The sequence below is a fragment of the Sinohyriopsis cumingii genome, chromosome 5, assembly GCF_028554795.1.
Source record: "Sinohyriopsis cumingii isolate HCF-2022 chromosome 5, ASM2855479v2, whole genome shotgun sequence".
In the NCBI taxonomy this organism is placed as follows: Eukaryota; Metazoa; Mollusca; class Bivalvia; order Unionida; family Unionidae; genus Sinohyriopsis; species Sinohyriopsis cumingii.
This window is the reverse complement of record NC_142965.1, coordinates 17,022,428-17,048,326: the sequence shown is the minus strand read 5'-3', so window position 1 is coordinate 17,048,326 and position 25,899 is coordinate 17,022,428. Positions and strand designations below refer to the sequence as shown.

Below are 25,899 nucleotides of genomic sequence, written 5' to 3'. Positions count from 1 at the left end.
GTTCTGGAATAGGAAGTCCCTCACCATGTGGAACTGGTCTCAATGCAGACGGCATGTTTGGGTAGACTATTCTCGACTTCTTTCGCTTCGTTATTCCGCCGGAAAGAGGAGGAACCAAGCAGAAGTAACAGTCATTTAGGTGGTTGCTTGGCTCTCTCCACACCATTGGGACTGCAAACGGCATTGATGACCTTTTGCAATTCAACCACTGTGAAAGCTGTGTTGTACATGTAGCACAGCATATATGCGGAGCCCAAGGCTTGTCTTGGTCACCAACCTTGCATCCGAAGTAAAGATGATATGCCTTCTTCACTTGAGAATTGATACTTTTCTTCTGGTTGGCAAATGTCACTTCCCCACAAATATAGCAAAAATTGTCCGCGGTATTAACACACTTTCGAGGCATTACTGTTCTTTATTGTACGTAAATGGATAAAATAATAAGTTTTATGTAACAGTAGCTTGAACTGTCTCGCACAACGTCTAAAATATTTTAAATGCTGAACCTATCTGATTGGGCTTTATATAGTACACTGCTTACGTCAGCTTCAGCAGCCGCCTGGCATTAGTATAATAGGCCTACACATGTATAGTACACTGCTGACGTCAACTTACTTCAGCAGCCGCATGGCATTAGTATTGCATTGCATCAGAAAATGATGCAATCAACTGTGGATGATGTGAGCATGATGGTATTATGCAATGTTACATCATTATTCCGGATGTTGCCGCAGTCCTACTGGAGAAATTTACACAGTGAAACATAGAAAATGAGGTATATGAATATCTTCAAAACGAGAGCCAATACAAATTTTTCACGGTTATATTCGTGTTCGGCACACCAAAATACTACAGATTAGGGCCTTTTCAAGTCAGTAATGATTTCACTGTTGACCAGTGTAATACATCTGCTGCAAATGGTTCATGCCCTTTAGAATTAGAAGCGCATTTCACACGGGTCGATACAGTGGATCTACTCTGTTGAGACAAAATCAGTTGCGGGTAGCTGTGTCTAAAGACCTGTTTTAATTCAATTATATTCAACTTCCCATTGCTATCGATCCCCAAACAATCTTACGATAGAGAAAACGTACGTGGAAAACAAAATTTATGCACGGTCACGGAATGTTATCTAACAATTATGACCTTATTTACCCTTTTCATTACGTGGTTTATCATGATGGTCTTTTTAGTTCATCTTAGAAGCCAAACAAATTCCTTCCACCTTAGACTTTATGACCCCATGCATGGACTTATACTGACCCCGTGCATGGACTTTCATATTGACCCATGTTTGGACTTACAGGGTGACAACCAAATGGACTTTTTCGGATTACACGGATTTATCATTATTGCTGCATAAGTGAACCGGAATAGAAACATACAAATATGTGTGAATCGGCGTACTTTAGCTAGGTATATAGGGAATGCCCAATTATTACAGTGTTAGACTTATTATTCAGTACTTTTTTCTTCTTCAAAAATGTGAATCGTGTTTGAAATATAGAAATGGTAAGGGATGAGTTTCAGATATTATAAATTAAACGTACCTCTGATTAGCAGCATATAAATTTTGAAAATGAGAACAGGTAGAATTGTTTTTCCAATTTTATGATAACATCTTGTGTAACAGCACTAGATATTGCCAAAGAACAACGCTTTCATTTATGCAAGAAGCAGCATATATTTCAGAATTTTCAAAACTTTAACAATACCGTCTCATGTAGCGGTACGAGGATGTTATATAGAAACTACTCCTGTCTCAAACGAATATCGAAAGTACAACGAGAACACTGATAAATCTCTTAAATAAAACATAGCTGAGTTTCTAGAACATATCATACTTTCTTGATGAACTATTTAATTTAGTGTACATATTGAATGAGATGTATTTGTCCAAATAAATAATGAAATGAAACTATATTGTGATGCGTTGAACAGAAGATACAACTAATTAATGAACTTTGATATAAAGGCAGCAGTCACAGTTAAAAAAAACGAAATAAAAAACCCAAACATAACGTTTTCTTTCTTCCAGATTGAGCTGGCATAAAAGTGTAGTCAAGGGTAGGTGTGTTACAGACACATTAGATATATTAAAATATTTATTTGTTGATTTCAAGCATCTAAACGCTAAAGACTATTTTCAATTTACCCAGACAAATATATATATATATATATATATATATATATATATATATATATATATATATATATATATATATATATATATATATCGGAAACGTTTAACGGAACTTTGAAAATAGGATTGTTGTAGTATTCCACTCGAAATGAAACTAAAACGTTGGCCTATGCTGTGGCAAGATTTGATGTTGGATATGATAACGCTTACAGACATGTATGGTCGTTACTTCAGTTGAAGAGAGCAAGTTTGATAACCGGTACTTCTGGAAATATAAATTCAAAATTGGCGAATGGTTAGAATTTCAAAATGTATGGTAATATTTGTAAAAGAAAACCTTCCTAATTATGCGATGGAAAGTATACAGCATCATACAAGTTGTATTATATACCCCTATTGCTTGTAAACTGGGTGATTTAATGATTGAGAATATGGTACATGTTTTACGTACACACAGCATAGGATGGTTTATCTAATCCAATCCTTCCAACGTGCTTTTTGGTCAGACTTGTAACACTGGTTCTTAAGTTCCATAATTTTGTATTCAGCATCGAACACTTCTACAAACTGATGGGACTACATTGGGCACTGCATTGGCACCCAAGTCTCTCAATATTGTCAATGGAAGACTATAACACAATTTCTCTACTAACATCATCTTGACCCCTGGTGTAGATGTATTGACGACATAGAATCAAACTGAATCGACACAGGCGACAATTTCAAAAATATTTTTTATTTCGCCACTTACTTTCACACTACGAATACATTTACGTCGGAGTTATCGAACAGGTCCAGTGTCTTTCTGGATACACAACCTACCGGTCGGGAGGGGAGCATAGACACTAACCTTTACTCTAAACGTAATGACTCTAGTTTTCAATTACACCTGAGAACCTGCCACACCCAGCTCGTAATAAAATATCTCCCTTACATTATGTTCGTTCGAACCAAACGCATATGTTCTAATCCTGCTACCTTTGTAAAGAGACTCCCAGAAATCAAGGGGCACCTTAGGAGAAGATACAAAAGGAACAACATTGAGAAGGCTGAATGAAATATAGAAATAAGAATATCAACACGCGTGTTCCTTTTGTGTTAATGTTTCACCCAACCTGCCCAAAACCTACAAGAGATCGCACGCAAGCAGTGGCACCTCAATACATATCTCAAAAAGTTCCTATGAGTGCGTACCGTAGACCAAAAACTCTTAAGAACCATCTGGTACGTGTCAGAGTAACAACAAACAAAACCACAGATTCAGACAAATACCATTACAAAGACACGCGTTGCACAATTTGCAAACATATGCCCGAGAACTAATTTTTCAGACGTTCTACAACAGGGTTCTCTACAATATGAATCAGACGTTAAGATATCCAGCCTATAATACGATCTATTTGCTGATATGCATGGTCTGTGATACTCAGTATGCTTGCAAAACAAAACCCACATTCTCAAAAAAATCAACACGAAGGTCGAAAACCACAACAACTCGAATGGACATTCAGTCAACTCGCTCTAGATGTTGCTGATTACATCTGACCTCTGGTGGACAGACATAGAACGTACACGTAAGGAACGAAACTGGATAATACAATTGAAAACACATGGGGAAATTGGCCTAAATGTAAACAAAATCTAACCTTAACGTTGCAACCTTGACAAATTTTCAGCCAGTCTTCAGTTCTTCACTTTACATTTTTATGATGTAATTGTCCTATTATTATTATTATTATAGTTCCAGTCAATTATCCTGACACACAATTACCTTAACATCTTTCCTTCAAATCTTTCTTTGCATAATTCAACCGAGATTAATTTCTGGCTTCGATCTCTCGCCACGTTTTGTCTCCGCCCTTTGTTTACAACTTATTACAGGGTCAACACATACTGCCTGGTTCGTTATGTGATAGGCGCAAGAACCCGTTCGTCCATTCTTTTCTGCACAACTTTATATTATACATCTTGGTGTAAATATGAGTCCAGAATTTTTCGTAGATTTTGTGTTAAGTGCTTGTTTTGTACATGCTGTTGTTAATTTTAATATTTCCCCACAAAACGTTGGTAACTCTCTCTCTCTCTCTCTCTCTCTCTCTCTCTCTCTCTCTCTCTCTATATATATATATATATATTTGGTGTCAGAACAATATATGAAAAAGTAATACAAACATTCTTCTCTCCAAGTTCATTTGAAATGATTGATATTTGCAATTATTCCTTCACTACTGCATGAAGACAAATTCTCGTAAACACTATTTCTCACAGTGTTTTATTGGGAACTTAATTTTGTTTCTTGGTAATTAGGAAATCGAATTACATACTGAGTGATCTTGTACCAGTCTCTATAAAAGCTTACAGTCATTTCCTCGCTTTTGCACTCAGGTTCAATATTTCTACTGCATTTATAAGGTTAATTAACAAAATTATTAATTGATAATAAAAGTCCTACATACCGACATCTACAGCAAAGAAAAGGCGGAGCTAATTAGATTATGTGAACTGCTGTAAAGTAGAATAATTGTGTTTTTGAGTGTTATTACAGACCGATATCGAAACAAACTTTGGCACAATCAGGGATCAGGAATAAAGAAGCGACATTAAACCTCTAATCTCAAAACAATCCTTTATACATGAAATATAACCTGTCACTGACACAGTAGTTAATGATCAAAAAATAAATTATGCCACTCTTGCGGTTCTTTCTGATTCAATGGAGTCCTGTGATAAGATATAAGCTCTTTCTATGCACAGGATCCTGTTGAAACTCTCATCAAATTCAGGCTTCCCGTAACCGGAAACGTTTTGAGTACTTCTCATATGATGAACAACTTGGAAAAAATGCAAGATATTTGATCGCAAATGTAATTGCAAATGCAGCTAGAACTTTCAGCGCTGAGCACAGTAAGATGGTAGGAGAAACAACAGTTCACATTACGTGAGATCGTATATTTAATCTCAAGAAAGCAGATCTTGAAGTCATGACAAGACTTTCTAAATAGCCCGGCAGGAACCCAGTTTCGCTCAGTGACCTTGCCATTCTTGCCCAATTTCATGACTTGTGTTCGATTTAGATGACTGCTCAGGTAAATTAACGGGTCGACGATGAAGAGGTGCATTCAAATCTTGGCTGACATTAAAAAACATGTACCCTTAAGCTACGTCACGCAAAGTCGCACACATTCGATGATCCTTTTTCAGACGGACCTCGTTCCAGTGGGTTTGGAGAAAATACCATTCACAAGAATGTTTAGGTGATACACAGTATTAGTTTTGTTATTAACTAGATACGCGAATACGTTTTATACTTATTGTTAATATTATGCAATGTGTGTGTCGTAATTACCGCATCGAACTGAAACCTCAAGCAGTATCAACGATAAGCAAATAGGCGTGTTTAGGCCTCTATTATTTACGTGAGATCCATTTAGGTCCTTGTACTCTTTCAGCCACACGAGATCACAGTTGCAGCTGATTTGATCTCTTGGAAAGATGACGTCTCGAAACCAAGGACATTTTTGGGATTGCGACCGTCATTTCCGTCATCGATGTGTTTATCATATTCAGGTATATAAAACTGCGCAAGTCATTAAAGGCATCGGGAGAAATGAAATCCAATGGATTTTCGGATACGGTAAGATTCGTGATCAGACTCATGTTGGTAAATTCGCTTCGCTCAAAAGCTCCAATAATGTCTCCAGTATGATGAATAGAGAGGATGCTATTACTGTTCAGAAGAATAGTTGATACCTCAATGCCATAAAAGGAGTTCCTGAGAACATAGGAGAGTATGTTAAGGTCAAGAATGTGTATTTGAAAGACAGTGTCTGAGGCTGTACGCCTTGAGATGCACGTCCGACCTCGTCCAGAACAATCTATTAGGTCGAACGTACACGTGCATTCAATTGTACTAGGACAACCAGTATCTTAAGCGAACATCAAACATTGGTAAATGATGAATCCAGTAAAATCATTCGTCTGAAAATTCAAAAGAAAAGTTACGAATCAAGATGTAATTAAAGCTAGTTTCACAGAAAGCCAAGCTAATATCGTTCTAGCAGTCTATTACTTAAGTTCGAGAGCACTAGGTCTGGCAAGCGTCTGTCTGAGGTTTGTATATTAGGCTGGTACTGACATAACATCGGAATTGTTAATTTCATCAACGCTATGTGTGCAAAGGAGTTGCATATAGACCTGTTTTTAATATACATTAATGCTGTCTCAATGTATTTACGGATCGATTAATAGAGCATGCACATCACATGCGATTGTTTTAAAGGATGTCATTATTTTTCTTCGTTTTCCTGTTCTTAGTTAATAGTAACTGACAACCAATGGTTTTCACGATGACGTGTTGCAATGAAATGCAATTATTTTGGAAATGCATTGAGCGCCTTATAAATTCAGGTACGGTAATTTTCCATTAACGTATCCAAGGAAATTGTGAAATTAATGCTTGAACAAATAATTGTTTGCCCGCATGACACAAAAGTATAGAAGTAGATTTCACAATGTCCATTCGTTTCTTAACTACATGCAATGTACTATCAAGGACACAATTGTGGACATTATATAATGTTAATCTGATTTGGTACCGCATTCTTTGGACGCAGTACCACTTGTTAACCGAATAAAGAATTCATCTGAGTTGCATATGGATGTACACAGACAGAAGTCATATCATTCTCGCCAAGCCATTAATCGGGATCAACATTTGGTCCAGTATCCATTGAGCATAGTTCTGTGAATACGCGAAACAACGCGTTGATTTGGTTAATAGACAGACAAAAATGACTTGATTCTAGTTTGGTGTTTGAATACAGATACAAACGGAAGCAACACTTTTAAAACTATTCAGTCTGAAAGACATTGTGGGTGATTGTCACAGTCTTTCGAGCTATATGACTAATTTAGACCCTATGTTGTTTGTCGAAATCATGAAATAATGTAGAGGCCAAAATGGCATTGGATGGTTCCCTTTGCGGTCAGCTATGCTTAGAATAAGACTACCTTATCAGCCACTCAGATTATTTTTCTCAGCTTCCCTCGTTCTGTTGATTACATTCAATTGCCTGATTCAAGCTCGGATATAATGATGTGAGTCACACGAGATGATACTTTAATGAGATTTGACACCAAGGGAGATTCCGGTTGATTGAATTTATACTAGGTGACATAAATATCTTCATGCTGCTTCTCCGGTTCACATGGTTGCAGTACGGTACTTTGGCTTAAATAACATGCTTTAAGGTTGATAAATAAGAGAGTGTCTTAAAACATAAACTTAGTGTTATTATCAAAAACATATAATCAGAACATGTTTCTCATTAATGGATATGATAAAAGCCAACGTGAAATAAGTGAGACATGATGAATAAGAACATCTTGCTCTCAGAATAATTACTTATTGACACCGTACTAGAAGTCGTATGTAATGTGACGAAACGTATTACGGTACGTTCTTATTTTTCCCATAGCAGTGAATTCTTCGATGTGAGGCGTAATGTTGAATATACGTTTTATCCATTATCGCCTTAGTTTTCAAAATAGCTGTGTTTTCGGACTTATTTAACGTTTGTTATATACTGATATTGAAGAAGTTATGTTGATTACGCTGATAGAGTTTTATTCATGAGTTATCTACCACCTAGCTCCAATTTTTATGATTTGCCATTTGATTTACATCGATTTTATAAATGTATAGTATTTTGAAAATATATAGTTACGTGGTACTGTCTTCATTTCTTCCTGCTTGTAATGCAATGTTAGTATTTGTTGGGTTATATAATTAAAAACCATGACAATACTTTCTTCTGCTGATTTATTTCTAATATACGAAATCAAGTAAAGTAAAACTCAAAGATTTTCTTGATGTCGTCGTGCGGACTAAGGTATGTATTTGTATTGGTGTGTGTGTGATATTTTTTTTAACATAGCTTTAACAATGTTTCAGTCATATCGCTAAGATGTCTGCAGTGTGGCAGTTTACAGTGATTTCTAGCACTAGGGCATCATGCCGCAGAGATGTAGCATGTTGTCCCACCCAGTCATATTATCCTGACACCAGACCGACAAGGGCTAACACTAACTAAAGCATATTTAGCAACAATATTTTACAATAAAACAACACCGCTCCGGTGGCCTAGTGGTTAGAGCGTCCGCCTCGGACGCGGGAGGTCGTAGGATCGATCCCAGGTCGAGTCATACCAAAGACTTACAAAAATGGTACTAACATCTGCCTCGCTTGGCGCTCAGCATTAACAGGTTAGTGTTAGGACTGGTCGGCCTGGTGTCAGGATAATGTGATTGGGTGGGACATCATGCTGCATGTCTGCGGCATGATGCCCCTGTGCTAGACATCACTATAAACTGTCACACTGCAGACATCGTAGCAATATGGCTGAACAAAATTGTTAAAGATACGTTAAAAATCCAATCACACACACAGACAAATTACAATAAAACAACGAAGTAAAACAGAATAAGAACATTATTTTAGTACGCTTTGGACACATGTTATCTTATTCAGACAGCTTAACCGGACTTTGGTCAGTTTCCCGTTCATGTATACAAGCAGACAACGTTTTGGAAATAAGTAGGAATGTTAATCTTTCTTTTCTTCGCTCGTTCTTATTCACATTGTCTATCACTACATTTCTAATTAGTATTCACATTCCCTATCCTTACAATTGTAATTCTAACTAATATTGCCTATAATACTGTTGAAATGCGTAGTTACATTGCATATCATGCAACTCTGATTAAAATTGACTAACGTCATTGTTGGAATTCTTATTTACATTAATATTCTTACGGTTGCAATTCTTGATAAAATTGTATATTCTTACGATTGAAATTCTTGCTAAAATTGTCTATTCTTAAATTTGTATTTCTTATTAAACTTTTGAATTATTACAGCTGTAATTCTTACTAAAATTGTCTATTCTTAAATTTGTATTTCTTATTAAACTTTTGTATTATTACAGCTGTAATTCTTACTAAAATTGTTTATTCTTACGCTTGCATTTGGTATTAAAATCGTCTATTCAGTCATTTCCATTTCTTATTAAACAAGTCTATTCTTACAGCTGGAACTCTTATTAAAATGTTATATTTTGTCCACTCTTAACTATGTAGTTTCTACCCACGTTCTCTATCCTTAAAGCCTGAAATTCGTAGTCACATTGTCTATTCTTGCAGATCTAATTCCTATACACAGTGTGCATTCTTACAAATGTAATTCTTATTAAAATTGTCTTTTCTTACTGATGCAAAACTGAAACTAATTTCAACGTTAAATTTAGTGAAATTTGATCTCCTTCCAACAGACGCTAAAGATGCTGAAAAGTTAATTCTATAAAATATTAACGAAAATATAACAAACTATAAAATATTGATCCACATCACGGAAGAAGAATTACCTTGCTATCAGAAAGTTATGAAAAGCGGTTTTGTCTTTGCAGTCCCCGCGATAAGAAAATATCCTCTAACTGCTGAAAGTTATCAGAAGGCGTTTTTATTTTGCCGCCCCTACAAGTTTACCTCAAAAGGTCAAGTTACTTGCCAGGAATCCTTGAAATATGCAAATAATCGTAGCATAAACGACCATGTGATATATGAACACCATTATCCTTCCAAGTGTTAATGTTGTTTTCGAGGTGGTGGGTACATCTATTTTCTCATATTTGTCAGTGAGTTATTTCCATATCTCTCTGAGACTGGAAATAAAGATAGTTAGGGTCTTTTTTTTTTACTGAAAGTTTACAATGATGACATCACAATCCAAACAACAAGTTTGAAAATCAGTATTGACATTTTTGATTTCCGTTCACATGAAAACAGCTGGTTCCAATCATGACATTCATTCATCTCGCCTATCCTTTTTGACTCCTTGTGCAGTCTTTGTGCTGACGATGTCACCTAATGTTTATGTTTCTATGTATTTAAATGCGCCATCAAGACTCAACATCGTACCTAAATTCATGGTGAAGAAAATAATGTATTGTGAACGAAAGAGTTTTCAATTAAAATCTCTAGGTTAGACACAACAAGAACATTTGTTTTAAACTGGTGACGAATTTTATGTTACTTCAGTCAGACAACTCGCTGTATTGTATACGTGTGAAACGACTTTTAGAAATCTTTTGAATTTTACATTTCTCTTGTTTACGTTGTTCAGCTATGCAGGTTAACGACAATCTTTATTTTCATGCTTAACATTGGTAAAATCGAATCTTGTTTGGGATTTCCCACGTTCAGCAAAACTATGGAATCATTCTGAATGTCTAAAATAGCCACTGGGAATTGGATGCTAGATCATTAATTTATTTGTAAAAAAAAATGTAAATATTAAGATCTGCGAATTACTATTTTCAAATTAGAATGCCACTTAATAGTTATAATATCCACTATCATAATAAATGTTTATTTCTACATTGTTTCAAAACCACCCGCTATCCATTCCTACATCGCGACAAGAAGATCTACCTTGGAGGATGAAAGTTGTCAAACGATGCAATATGTTTGCGGGCGCCCAGACCTTATCCTTATATATACAGGTCGAGTTACTTCCCTGGAGGTTGCGAATTACACGACACTTAGATAGTCACGTGACATATGCACGTCGTTATTCAGCCAACTCGTTTTCGTTAGAGACAGAAACAAGAACGTAAGCAATACAATCAGTTTGATAAGTTTGACTATGAGTACCGTGCTGATATTTAGTGCTATCAAATGTTGTAAATAAGAAAGACGCAAGTTTACAACACACAAAAAGCCACATATCATGATTCATTGTTATGATGCATAACCAAAGTTTGACCGAGGTCCAAAATTGTCAGCAAGTGTAGTGGTAGTGGAGATATAGGTTGTAGTGGGCTCATTATATTTTACCTGTTTTTATTTTTCTCAAATAGTTTGATTTCATGATTTCATCATTCTCATTGAAGTACACTGTTGTTGAGTGTTCTCTTTGTGGAATGGCGATATATATATATATATATATATATATATATATATATATATATATATATATATATATATATATACACACACACACACACACACACACACACACACACATATATATATATATATATATATATATATATATATATATATATATATATATATATATATATATATACAAGACCGCTTTGGTGGCCTAGTTGTTCTAATGAAAGAGTTAACAAATGTCTCTGGGGAACACAAAATTATTAATGCTAATGGAAACACTATTTACGAAGCATATGAAAAGCTGAGAGATAGATTTAATACATTATCCACTAGCATTCAATCCTTGCAAACAGTTAAACGGTACATCCAACCCAAACAAAGATAAATACAGACATAGTTGTTGTAGGTAGTGATATTTGGGAAATATAATAATATATTATAATTTATGACACTTTGAAATCTCAGCTTAAACATTTGCACAAACGCTTGAATAATAAAATCAAACAGAGCAATCCAGCAATGGAATGCAATATTTCGAAAGAATTAGAGTTGAGGAATGCTACTGATTTAAAAAAGACAACCAAAATATTAGAAAAGTAAAAAGCAAAACTGATGTGGCTGAAACAACGAAGATTGGAGTAAAAAGTTAAAACCATATGCTACGATCACCGATCTTTACACTAAATTACATACCATGAGTGAACAATCTCGCATATGTTGCTTGAGAAGTCATAAATGTCATCGTTGTGTGATGGTGATACTGACAAAATACGCAAATGTTCTGAACAAATGAAGAGTTTTGAATGATATGGATCAAGTTTTCAACCGGTATTGCTATATGATTTTTGAATTAATCCGAGTGAATATAAGTAATCTTTGTTTTAAACTCGTCATGAATATCAAAGAACAAACGCTTACACATGCATGCACACACATACGTACACACACCCATACAGAGAGAGCGAAAGAGAAAGGACGACATAAAAAGAGATGATTCACAGCAATGTATTAATTTACCATTAAAACTATGGTTTACATTCTGACATTTACACACGAATAAAGGCGCACGACACAAATTATATACCCATAACTAATCGAATGAAAGCAGTCTGCATGGACTACAAGAATGGTGGATATATGATCTAGAATAAAACAGTATTTGTAATTTTGTAAGTAAAAAGGAAATTTTAAGTGCCATTTAAAACGTTTATTGATACAAATGTTCTTCACTGCATGATATAAACTCATAATATTGTTCAAATTCCTTCATCCAAAATAAATACAAATAGCTAAGACCACCGCCTGAATTTTGATTCTATAAGCAAAAACCCCGACATCTACATGAATAACTTTAATAATTATGAAAGAATTAGGCTTGAAAGGATAACAAAGCAAAACTACTGTAACAAGATAACCGGGTGGGATTTTCGGATTCACAAAATAACATTTCTGACGATGATATAAATACAATGTTTAATAATGAATGACTTGAATGAACAACTAATTATGAAAATGTGCGTATATAATCCAAATATTAGATTTGATTAACATAAGAACGTACAGGCTTAATGATGAAAAATACAAATAAATTAATTTAGCAAATATAAAGACAAGGGGTGAATGGTTCACAACGATTTGACAATGAAAAGATGGATATAGTTTACTCAGATAGTAAACGATGTAAAATGTCACTCAATCGTGTTGGCGTGTTTTAGAAATTTAGAAGAGTTCTGGTTACGTTGTTCTACGTTTTTGGAAACATTATTTATCCTTTGAACACTCCCTCTACCTCAACACGAGATGGCGATATTAATTTTGGGGTAAAGCAGTACCGGATGTGCGTCTTGTTTTGTCGTTGTCCTTTTCGAATTAAGGGTTTTCTCTTTAAAAGTCCCCGTTTTCAACACAAGACGATGCTATTAATTTTTCTCAAAGTTATGAGAGGGTTCTGCGACGTTTGGAAAGATTTTCAGTGTGGCTTTATTTGCGTTATGTTGTTGTTCCACTGCATTATCCCTGTACCCTTAACAACGACGGTAACATTAACTTGAGAACATAACCATGGATATGCTCATTAACCCATATCTATACTACTCACGCTTAGTGATACTTCTACCAATTTGTATTGATGTCTTCAAAATGAAGAGATTTATTCAAAAATGCTGACAAAAAGTATAGATGTTTGCCGTAAGAACTCTGGACTCCGAGCACGACATTATTTGAAAATAAACACATATAAAATGTGACCGAGGTATATGATATTCTCATGGCAACAATTCACATGTATTTCACATGTTCCAAGCGACAGAGGTATGTGATATATTCATGGCCACATTTCACATGTTCCAAGTGACCGAGATAATGAGCCATACTTGCGGTCACATTTCACTTGTCCCAAGTGACCTAGGTATGAGATATCTTTGTGGACTTATTTCACATGTTCCAAATGACAAGGATATGTGCTATCCTCATAGTCACATTTCGCATGTTCCAGCGGATCGAAATGTGTGATTTTTGTGATTACATTTGACATATTCCAAGAGACCAATATATGTGATCGGCCTGGTTACATTTGACACGTCCCAATAGTATTATGTATTTGGTTTGGACACCTTTGTAAGACTTTGTTGTACATTCATTATAATGTATTGAGACATTTTTGAAAGAATTTAATTCATGTACATTTCTTAAAATGTATTTTTTTGCAAGTAATTTTTCTTTGCTCGATTGACGTTTGAACGCAAAGCTTATAAAGAATATTAGTGTGGTTGTACATTTAACGCCACTTAACATTTTGTTCGGTAGTTCCCTCATACAAATGGAAATCAAATTATCATAATTGGAAAACATGCCGATTACTTAACTTATATGTAACCATGACTTAATGTGAAGCAGATATACATGTCTCTCTTCCGAAAGCTGATGGATATGGTGTAGGCAGAATTGAGGACACGTAACGATATGAGGTACATTGCTCTGTGTGTAAACGGTATGTACAGATTTTAGGACACGCAACACCAGTGTCTACATTCTTACAAATGTATCCTGTATCGGCATTACTTAGGACATGCAGCCCCACTGTGATCGCTACGGGTGTACACGGCATCGGCAGAATTGAAGACATTAAGTGCCAGTTGTCACGTTGCTGATATGAAAATTCGAAGAAAGACACTCCTGACTTCGGGATTTTCTTCTATATTTAGCGATACTTCTAACACCTGGAAGATAACAACTGGGTCATGGCAATGAAAATTGACTCTGTAAGTGTAAACACTTCATATTAAACCTTGAATAAAATGGGCCATGTACAAACTATTCATTAAACAGTTTTCTTGATCTGGTTTTGTTTTTAAACCTTCAATGTTGCTGTTCTTTTTTTTTTCTCCTTTAAATATGAAAAATGATAATTGTTGATTTTTCACGTTATCCTCGGATGTGTTTATATTTTCTTTATTTCAAATTGTCCGTTTTCTATGTAGGTATTACTTGATTACTTTTCTAATTATATTTACGATGTATGTTTATGGGCTTCATGTACACACCAATACACCCTAAATTATTACGTTGTCATGGATACCATAATTCATACCTTCTCATGCCATGTAGCATGATGTGCAGTCTTGCATATTTCGCCTATTTACTGGTTGGTAGTCCGAACATGAAAAATGTCAAACTGTTCAGAACAATTTTAACACCTTGATATATTTAGGTGCACTAAATGTGCAAATATCGCATTATTATATTTTGTTTGAAAATATTGCTACCGTTGTTGTTTTCTTTTAAGACATTTTTTAAAATACATCTAAAATTGTTGGTAATAGATGAGCATCAGTATTGGATAGAATACTAGAATTTTATAGATAATATCCAATTAAGCGGAAGGTGCTAAGATACTAAGAAAATGGTGATTTAATTCTGCCTACATTAACACCATGCCTACGTAGGCCTACTTATGCATCTACATATCTCTTAATGAGTCGCTTACCTCCCTTGAATATGATAAATAACGTGGGTGGAAGGGGGCGGAAAAGAGTGCTTTAGTCAAGCCCTCCCTACTCAAACAATCTTTCATCTGCTACAATAATGTTCGGTTTAACACGAGCCCAACAATGTATTCTTTGTATATCAATCCTAATGATTTTATAGAAAAGAAAGTAAAAACAAAAACAAAAACAACTACAGTAATTTTAACGTTGCCGTTCAAAGCAAAACTCTAGAATATATACATATATACATGATATTTGTTTATTATTTTAGCTTCATTTATTTATTTATTTTCTTTCTTATGTTTCTTCTTTACAATACATATTTATAACGGGGGTGGGGTGGTGTGGGTGGTGGTAGTTTGCGGGCTTAATGCCATTATCAGCAAACTATATGCTGTCTACACATGGCGGCCATACACAGATTATTATACTGTACTATACTGCCCCAGCCAGAGACTCGAACTCACTTGTTGTAGTAGTATCAACAAATTGCTCATAGTTACTGTAGGAAATTTAGTACCAACATGCACCCCAAAACCAATTAATAATAATAATTACGATACAAATAGTAATACAATATTTCACTTAGATTGTACAGTATTATTAGTAACGTTGTCAGATTTTACATTATTGTTATCAGTATTGTTGTTGTTGTTGGCATTATGGCTGTCTGACCTGACGATCCTAAAATTCAATCCAAATACAGAGCCTAACGTTTTTCCTTCCGTTTACAACATATTTATGAAAAAGGTAATTTACAGCAATATTATGACGGGAAAGCATTTCTTTTCATATTGTTTCTCACAGCTTTAAATTTACTAGGATCGGGGTGGCAGTGACTAGGTGGAAAACGTACTAGATACGTGACAAAAATGATGCGGGCTCCTACCAACATATAAGTCGGGGTCAGCAATCGTTGTATTCTGCTTGGGTAAGGCACTTTATTAAAACTACCTCGACATTAAGTAACCTAGTTGTACTTCTGAGTCGTTAAAGCAAACATAAATAAGGCACTGGAAATCAAGTGCTTCTCATACTGTGACCGCATTCTCGCAGTTCATATCAACAAGACGCGACAGGTAGTTGCTCTATAACATAACCGCATAATCTCTGGTCACAAGGGCAAACAAATACTGATAACAACAGACGTATTTACAGTGGCGAGTGGCAGAGGTTATATAATTCGTGTCAAAGAAAATGACAAATTTCGCATCCTTATTATCAAAATGAGATTAAGTAGAAAACTTGCTGAAATCATTTATTCTACCATAAAAGAATTAATTCAGAAAATACACCGTTATTATTGAAAATAGATGACAACTAGTAAAACATTTTATCACTTGCTTTTTGTCGTCACGAAATATCAGTGTTTTGTCACGTTATGTTTTAAAGTGCAAAGATATAAGAAATGTTCCACAGGAAATATAGAAACCAGTTACATGACCTTTTTGGCATTAATGGTTGGTTGTCGAACACAGAAGTAGCAGAAATCTGTACTTAAAACTTCTACCATTCATTGCAAAATGTATTTCATTTAAATTAATTACTTTGCATATCATGAGCAACAGAGTTTAGCTGTTCATAATGCATACATCCAATATAAAAAGAGCTTATGTTTAGCTGTTCATAATGCATACAGCCAATATCAAAAGCCCTTGTGTTCAGCTGTTCATAATGCATACAGCCCATATCAAAAGCCCTTGTGTTCAGCTGTTCATAATACATACGGCCAATATAAAAAGAGCCTCTGTTTAGCTGTTCATAATGAATACAGCCGATATCAAAATATCTTAAGTTTAGCTGTTCATAATGCATGCAGCCAATATAAAAAACCTTTGTGTTTAGGTGCTCATAATGCATACAGCCAATACCAAAAGTCCTTGTGTTCCGCTATTCATAGTGCATACAGCCGATATCAAAACCCTTTTTGTTCAGTTGTTCATATTGCATACATCCAGTATCAAAAGTCCTTGTGTTCAACTGTTCATCATGCATACAGACAATATCAATAGCCTTATGTTCAGTTACTCATAATGCCTACAACCAATATCAAACGCCCCTTGTGTTTGGCTGTTCATTATTCATACAGCAAATATCCAAGGCACTTGTAATTAGCTGTTCATAATACATACGGCCAATATAAAAAGAGCTTCTGTTTAGCTGTTCATAATGAATACAGCTAATATCAAAAGTTCTTGAGTTTAGCTGTTCATAATGCATACAGCCAATATCAAAAGCCCTTGTGTTTAGCTTTTCATAATGTATACAGCCAATATCAAAAGCCCTTGTGTTTAGCTTTTCATAATGCATACAGCCAATATCAAAAGCCCTTGCATTTATCTGCTCATAATGCGTACAGCCAATACCAAAAATCCCTTGTGCTAAGTTGTTCATAATGAATGCAGCCAATATCAAAAGTCCTTGTGTTGTGTTATTCATAGTGCATACAGCCGATATCAAAAGCCCTTTTGTTCAGTTGTTCATAATGCATACATCCAATATCAAAAGACCTTGTGTTCAGCTGTTCATAATGCATACAGACATGATCAATAACCCTTATGTTCAATTGTTCATAATGCCTACAGCCACATCGAACGCCCTTGTGTTTAGTTGTTAATAATGCATATAGCCAATATCAAACGCCCTTGTGTTTAGCTGTTCATAGTGCATACAGCCAATATCAAAATCCCTTGTCATCGTCTGTTCATAATGCATACAGCCTATATCAAAATCCCTTATATTCAGCTGTTCATAATGCATACAGTAAATATCAAATGCCCTCGTGTTTAGCTGTTCATAATGCATACAACCAATACCAAAAGCCCTTGTGTTTAGATGTTCATAATGCATACAGCCAATATCAAAATATCTTATGTTCAGCTGTTCATATGAATATAGCCAATATCAAAAGCCCTTGTGTTTAGCTATTCACTTTGCATACAGCCAATAACAATATCCCTTATGTTAAGCTGTTCATAATGCATACAGCTAATATCAAAATCTCTTGTGTTTAACTGTTTACTTTTGCATACAGCCATCATGAAAAGACCATGTGTTTTGCTGTTCATAATGCATACACCCGATATCAAAAGCCCTTGTGTTTAGCTGATCATAATACTTACAGCCAATATCAAAAGCCCTTGTGCACGTTATGCATGATACAATTGATGTTACTCTTTCATTTTTTGATTCAGTCCATTTTAACAAACGATCTATATAAACCAGACATGGCAACCTCCTCTTGCACTGTCTCGCATAATACCAGCTAATGGCAAGGTAAAACAGAAACATGTCATGTACAGTGTATGTCGACATGTGGCAGTTTTCCCTATTAGAAATCTACACATATATCTCAAAGCATTGTAACAGTTCACGATATTTACAGTGCTGTCGACATGCTTTAATGATTCAGTCAATCAATCAATTAATCGATTAAATAATACAACCAGTATATACTAGTATCCCCAATAATATTTTACATCGAGATGATTTATGTCAATTATCCAAATGTTCACAAAACACAGTTTCATCCTGTAGCAAGTGATATGAATCAATTATCTATGTCTGAATCAGAAACATATTAGTTCAGTTCTCCGTATTTCTGCATTCTTACCCTTTGTTTATTTCCGATGGTTGTTGATTAGTTTTGTTTTTGTACTTTGTATCATCAGTTAAAACAGAGATTAAAGTCAAAGTACTTTGCAAATCTAGCTCCAGAAACATATAGTGTCCACATATGATATTTCATTACATTGATCAAAGGTATTTAATCTTCATAAATAATGCCAATCACTAAGTTCACACTTGACTTTCTATTCATAAAGTTCATTAAGTAAGACTATGAGCTGGAAGTCTCGGTACTCTGTCGCAGGAGAGCTTCGATTAGTTTCGTCTCCTAGAATGGCATTGGAGGCTGGGTACTCTAGTCTTCATTCCACTTTTTCAAGTATTATATTCTGCGATGATGGTCCATGCTATTTCCAGATACTCTTACAAGTTTTCATCTCGACGCAACGTCAATCATTTGTTTTGATGCACTTGAATAGATCGATCACTTTGACAACCATCATAAAATGTCTGGCTTAAAGTGTAATTCATTCAGCCAAGTGTGAAATTAAACCTGAAATTAAGCGTTGTTCTTTTTCTTGCCAAAGTTATATCATCACGCTGTATTTCTCTTCGTCTCTACTGAGAGTATGCGACTTCTATTAAGGATGGCGAAGAACATCATCTTCGATTATGTGCATGACTGTGTGCTCCATTTTATAATACTCTAGGATTATTTCTCTCAAACGACTGTTTTCAAGACAATTTTCAAATTGTACACAAAACATCTCCAAACTGAAATTGGCCTGATTTTGTGGGATCGATATGTCCTTCGTCGTCGCTTTTATCTGACGCTTAATCAAATCCTCACAAAGCAGATCCTAACTGGTATATGGCTTCAAACAGAGTCAAGTAAATTTTTGTTATTTTGCTGGCCATAGTTAGGTTTAAATGGTCTGGTGCACAACGTCCGGAAATCTAAGATGACACGTTGAGATCTTGGAATTGTAAAAGGCTTTTGATCAATAGCTCCGTTGAATGCAGTATTGATGACAATGCCTATAAGCAAACGGTTGGGTAATTGATATTTTAAAACAAGTTCGTACTCCTTAAACGTGCTAAACTCCACTCGTTGTAGGGAAATACATGACTGTTTGTTCTGGTCGCGTTTAACTAATGTCATTTCCCACTTTTGGCAAAACATATACACGACGCACGTAGAGTATGGCTTCCTCGATGAGAGTTCTGTCGAAATTATCTTTGCCCTGTCCGTCATTGGAATTGGCCAATATCATTTTAGAAGGTCAAAGTTGGTGAAGAATGTTGCATTTCCAATTTTGTTAATGCAGTCCTCGATTATGTATAATATAAATGAATCTGTTGTAGTAACAATGTTCACCTTTCTATAATCATTACACATGCGGAAAGTATTATCTGGTTTCGGAAAAATTATACATGGTGAACTCCAGTCACTTTTACTCGGCTCTATGAAATCATTCTCCAGCAAATACTGATTTTATTTTCAAATATTCCTAATAAAGAATGTTCATCCTGTACGGGTATTATCTCACAGGTGTGGCATTTACAATTTCAACGTTATGGTACGTTTTATTTGTTTTTCAAGGAACATCTGGATAAAGTGCTCATATTCAAGTAATAACTGTTTTAGTTATTTCTTGTCTTGTTGCTGCAAATGTGAATATTTCTGTTCCAGAGTATTCATAATTTCTGTGTTTTGAAGATTTGTTACTCCAAAGTAAATATCGTCCGATTGCATTCCTTCGCTTAAATCCTCGCTGAGTAGAACAGATACAACTAAATTAATTGTATGATTAACCTGGCTATCTCTCTCAACATACTGGTAATCGTTTAATTTAGTTACATCCTAGGAATATTATTATTGTAATTTAAATCATTCAGTTTCTTCTTAACATTGGAATGGCCATAATACCTAATCGGAAGGCAAGAGAGACAGAACTCCATCACCGGACTGAAAAATTATCTCCAATGTAGATCTGTCAAAACCTTTATTTCAATTTTGACTTGCATTGCTGGATGCCAAATTCAAGAATAATGGGCTGGATAATTCCGGACATAAAAAATTACCTTTGCTCAGATTGAACAAATTGGGGAAGGCCACATTGAGTAAAACAAACTTAACCAAAACTTTCACTATTGTTTTAGTTTTAATATTCTTCAAAGGAATTGCTTTTGGGAATCTTGTAGACTCACCCTTTGTGGTCATCAAGTATTGGTTACCTGACTTGGTCTTTGGTAAAGGACCGACAACAATATACCATTATTCTGCAAAATGGTTCGTTAAATGCAGGAATTGGTTGCAGACGAGCCTTAGGAATCTTCTGATTGATTGAGTTTTCCTACCTTTTGACAAGTATGACAAGATCTGCAGTTGTATTTAATAACATAGCTTGTAATGTTTGGCCAATAGAAGTGATAAGACTTATTTATCCCTTCACAACCCGCCAATGGAGTTGGAACTACAATTTGATAGTTTACTAACCATTCGTCACCAGCAGGTACCACAGGTGGTCTCCATTTTCTCATAAGAATTCCATTTGTATCGAATTAATAAACATGTATGTCTGTGGTTTCAGTTTCCATAATGACCCTTGAAACAAACAGGAGATCATATGATCATTGTTATGTTCGACGACAAGTGATTGTCGTTTGTCATCCTGATTAGAATAAAGACAACGCGTTGTTAAAAGAGGATCACTGTGATCAATACCATTTGATTGATTCAAACAAGGATTGAAAGTGACCTCATCAAAAGTCTGACCAATATATGTATCAGATAAAGGAATACGTTTCTGATCAACATCATTCGCAAGAGCTGTCTTTGACATAGCTCTAGTAGTAACTGCACAAGCTGGGTATAAAACATGGATTTCTTTTTCAACAGAATGGATTTTCTGATCCAACAAAGACTTATCAGTTACAAGTGGATTAACCACAAACTTATCTCCAGCTAAGAAATTGCCTGGAAATAACTGAATGCCCTCGATTGGTAAAGAAGACACAGTTACGACTGTCACGGGTCCTGAGGCTAAGTCTGATGACACATTTACACAATGTAGAGGAACATTAGAAAATCCACACTCTAATCCCTGAATAAGAACACTCATTAGAAGATTTCTCAGAAAAAGGCAAAGTACCTGATAATAAAAGAATTTGAGAAGCTCCTGTGTCCCTTAAAATTTTATTAGGAATATGATTGGCTGAATGAGTGATAGAGAACCCTTCGACATGAATGGTTCACAATTCTCCATAATAAAATCAGACATGGTTTTGTTAGAGCCAACAAATGTGCTGCTTTCAATACATGACCCTGACCTTCACCGCCTAGAAATGTGAGCATCTGAAATAGGTTTGTCTTGCTTATGTTGCTTATATTTCAATTTGTAGCATTCAGGAATAACGTGTTCTTTCTGCTTGCAATGGGTAACCGTAGGAAGAGATAATGACTACTGACAAATGATATCAGAAACTTGATTTCTAAAAGTTGTGTCAGATTGAAATTTGGATGGGATCGTATTAGGTGAAATAGATTATTACCACACGACTGCTGAGTGGAAGACGTAAAATTAATACTGTTTTTAAACCCATTGATACAGGGAATAATTTAGCTATGTGTTAGATGCTTACAATTAATAAAATAAAAAAGTTAATTTTGGTCAAGCAGATATGAAGTCAATTTTGGACAAGGTCATGTCCAACGTACAATGTTACATTACAATAGCATGTAATGATATAGAATATAATAAAAATAACAAAGAAAAGAAATTGTATATATATATATATATATATATATATATATATATATATATATATATATATATATATATATATATATATATATATATATTGTAAAGAAAAGCTGTATTGTACTAATTGTATATTAGTGCTGATGTGTCATGTTTATTTAATTTGTATTGTGTGTTGGCTTTTGGCCGTCATTAAATGTTATGTATATTTGATTTGTATTTTGTGATCGTCCATTGTCTATAACCGAGAGTAGAAGTTTGAACCTACATGACTAATAACTTTTATCAATAACATGGCTAATTGTTGTCTATGATAGCATTAAAATCATTATTTGCATTTTTAGGTAAACCGTGTTATAGATGTAGATATATATATATTGCATTGTTTGCTAGCGTTTTCTTTTTTTTTCATTATATGCTATTATAATGCAACATTGTATTTTGGACTGGACCGTATAAAAAGTCAAGGTCATTTTCTACCTGACCTAAATTGATTTTTGTTTCGTAGATAACATGTTTATCTTCATATGAACCTAGAACGTTGGACATTTCCCTATGAACAGCAGGTCTACCTGTTGTTTACTAAAAATGTTATTATAAGTTTAGTACCATGTTTTTAAGTATAATACATATTTTATTTTGTAAATATTATGAACCTTCCCGAAGGAAACGTTCCGTGAGATAATATATTTTTTCTTCAGATAATGCTAATTGTGACTTTAGGTTAGTTTGAGGACGATATAATCTTGTTTTTCAAGAAATTAATGATTCGTGCTGTAATATCTTAGCAGAATCAGTTGTATCATCGTAGTGTGTTATACATCCATTTGTGCTTGAATCATTTTTATTCAATTTTTTAATTCAATTGAATCCTCTCGGGGCGTATGAAGTGCCAGAAAATGATATCCTCAAAATAGTGAATTAAATTTATACTGAAATTTTAAATAACTACTATCTTGGATGGTATAATTGTGATCCAACAAAATACTGTTAGCACCTCATCATTGTTGGCGCAGGACACCCCAGATACATCATCAATTCCAGCATTGAATTGGATTTGGATTTCCAATAATATCTATTCAGAACTTTAATTATTAGGACTTGTGTCTATACTTTTAGGATTATTTGGGATTTAGTTCATAATACCGTAAAATTTTTTTAATTACATTTTTACTTTGCATTCTAGGGAAATAAATTATTTGTTAAATTTTACAACTCTTTTTGCTTCTTGTTCGTTTTATTATTTATTAACACCATATAGTCGTAGTAACATCTTTACTTAGTTTTTGAGTTAATAGATACATCCTTGTTTCTGACCTGAGCAATTTCAAGAAACGACTAGTATTTACAGTTTTACGAGAATTTCCATTAGGATGATTCTGATCCGGGTCTTGAAATTGTGACGTAGGTTTTATATAAGGGTATGTAAACATAAATTAACTATTCCTATCTTAAAATCCAAAGTCGAATCAATATTTTAATTGTTTACAGTTTGCAATTTTGAAAGAGTTTATTTATTTGAATTATTCATTGGAATACAAAGTGCTTAATACTACTATCGGACTAAATCACTATATGTTGGTTATTGGGAGTTCGTTTAGAGACATATTAGATTAATAATGCATTGTGATATGTCACGAATGTGAAAACATTAACACTTTTCCGAGCTATTGGTACATCAGCACTTTCAAGATCGGAAATCAGTCATAACACCACCGGAATAAATTTTGAATACTCTATACCTTTTTTAACTTGTGATAGAACGTTTAGGACTATTTGAGACGTAATTACAATATTAAACTTTCTTTTTAAATTTTCACTTTGTGTTCATGGTAATAAATCATTTCTTAAATATTACAAAACTTGGTTGGTTTTCACTCTTTTCTGTTACTTAGTTTAAGACCATGGAATCATAACACACTAAATACGCTCAATAATCAAATGACACGGTCCAAGGTAATTAAAAACAAGACTACACATTGAGCCACATACGGTTTCACAGACAATGACAGCCTAACCTGCTGACATATACCGGAGACCAAATCAATCAAAAGTTCCGAGACAAAAGTTATATTTATTATCAATCGGAAGTTATGATGCTGAACCGAAAATGTAGTATGTCTTCTGACATGCAAAATCAGTCCATGTCAACGTGTCGTCGAAACCACTGATTTCAGAAAAAGAATGAATAACTACAAGAACCACATTCGCAAAAAAAAAAACAAAACAGCCAACCACTTCAGCTCAAAGGGACATTCAGTTTAGTCCCTCAAGATACAACCGATTGAGTCTAACCCAGAACGCACTCCAAAGGAACGCTACTGGATACTATATCTGAACACTAATGATGAATTTGGCTTAAATTAAAATATCTGACCTTAACACAATTGTAGTAGTAGTAGTAGTCGTAGTTATTATTATTGTTATTATTATTATTATTATTATTATTATTATGATCATGATTATTATTATTAGTAGTAGTAGTATTAGTAGTAGTAGTATTAGTAGTAGTAGTAGTATCATTATGATTATGATTATTATTATTATTATTTCTTGTTCACTGTCCCGCTACAACATTTTCATAACATCCTTCTTTGATATTTCCTCCTCTACAGGGATATAACATATTTAGTACATATTGTATTGTCGGGTCGTAAAATGGCGCGTGTATAAGCCGCGTGTGTTCAGACTGTGAGTTGGCAAACATAAACTATGTTCACACTACTAATACCACGTAAATACAAAAAACAACCCAACATCTTTATTTAATGCTATTAAAGTTTGCTAATCTGACAACAACACAACCTAAACATGTAGTTTTCTCATTATAAGACCAGTTTTTAATTGTTTCTTACTTTTTTCCTCGTTATTTAACTTTATTTTTGCATATTTCCTTCTGTCATTCAGGCATGTAATAAATAATTCAGTTTTAATGATTTTTGTTAAAGTAAATTGTTTCTTTACTGAAGAAAAAAACTAAACTTTAATAGCTCAGAACGTTAGAAAACTCTTGTTATTCCACCGTTAGACTGAGCGAAAAAGATGATTTTATTAAATAACCATAGTTAGGTAAAGTTCTAAAAGTCATCAAAGCCAAATACAGGAGGGAAACTTTGGGGTTTAAAGGAAATAACTGTCTTGCACATAATCATAGACATAGAGGAGTTATCATTCTTGATCAACTTAGACAGCTTCACTAGCCATGGTTCCGATAACCCTATCTACACCTTGGCATATCGAGGAGATATTTCTGTGGTTCGGGTCTGTGCATTTCATTGGATGCGGCGGCAAACCACCGCATCGAATCAAAATTAAGTTGTTCAAATTTGAAAACTGTTCCTACTTGATCGATACAAGGGGAGCACATCATTAGAATGGACTGATAAATAAGCATTTTTTTCAGTATCGGTCCGTGTTTGCACAAATACCTTTCACTCAAATACACCTGTAATGGGTTCCCTCTGGTACATAGTCATAATTTCAA

General features: G+C 34.5%; 1 protein-coding gene across 2 annotated transcripts in view; it reads right to left on the bottom strand.

Moving 5' to 3' along the window:
• The window catches only part of LOC149798709 (podocan-like protein 1), a 39,929-nt gene that overhangs the window by 12,117 nt on the left and 1,913 nt on the right, over nucleotides 1-25,899 (bottom strand). The window contains exon 1 of one of the 2 annotated variants that reach the window (XM_089957575.1): nucleotides 9,565-9,668. The exons of the other annotated variant lie outside the window; for it this stretch is intronic. The gene's annotated coding sequence lies outside the window, so the exon portion shown is untranslated. Of the gene's footprint in view, nucleotides 1-9,564; nucleotides 9,669-25,899 lie in introns of those variants that run through there. 2 annotated transcript variants of the gene reach the window in all.